This window comes from Etheostoma spectabile, chromosome 6 (genome assembly GCF_008692095.1).
Source record: "Etheostoma spectabile isolate EspeVRDwgs_2016 chromosome 6, UIUC_Espe_1.0, whole genome shotgun sequence".
Classification (NCBI taxonomy): Eukaryota; Metazoa; Chordata; class Actinopteri; order Perciformes; family Percidae; genus Etheostoma; species Etheostoma spectabile.
This window is the reverse complement of record NC_045738.1, coordinates 20,595,843-20,596,309: the sequence shown is the minus strand read 5'-3', so window position 1 is coordinate 20,596,309 and position 467 is coordinate 20,595,843. Positions and strand designations below refer to the sequence as shown.

Sequence of the window (467 nt, the reverse complement as noted above, 5' to 3'; positions counted from 1 at the left end):
GCAGCTGGAGACACAAAACCAGCAGCTGGAGACCCTGATGCAGCATCTGAATTTATACAAAGACAACGCGACTCTACTGGCTGCCATTCAGCACCTGACAAACCTCAGCAAAAAACTGAGCTCAGACAATGAGAAGTTGAGGAGGGACTTTAACGATCTGACAGCAGAAAACCAGCAGCCGGAGACACAAAACCAGCAACTGGAGACACAAAACCAGCAACTGGAGACACAAAACCAGCAGCTGGAGACACAAAACCAGCAGCTGGAGACCCAGGAGGAACAACTTAACAAAACAAATACAAGACCTGGAGACAAACTGGAATAAACTCAACGTCAGTCGAGTTCAGTGGAGCATTGATGCCTACTGCCCCAAAACAAATTACGGTATGTTCAGATCATATTAATTAGATCCAATAATAATAATATCACAATGCAGTAATGTTGTTGACTGGTTGGTCTCTGTTGTT

At 44.5% G+C, this 467-nt stretch overlaps 1 protein-coding gene across 1 annotated transcript in view; it reads left to right on the top strand.

Moving 5' to 3' along the window:
• Positions 1-467, top strand: part of LOC116690868 (macrophage mannose receptor 1) — a 13,782-nt gene that overhangs the window by 12,589 nt on the left and 726 nt on the right. The gene's annotated exons all lie outside the window — the stretch shown is intronic.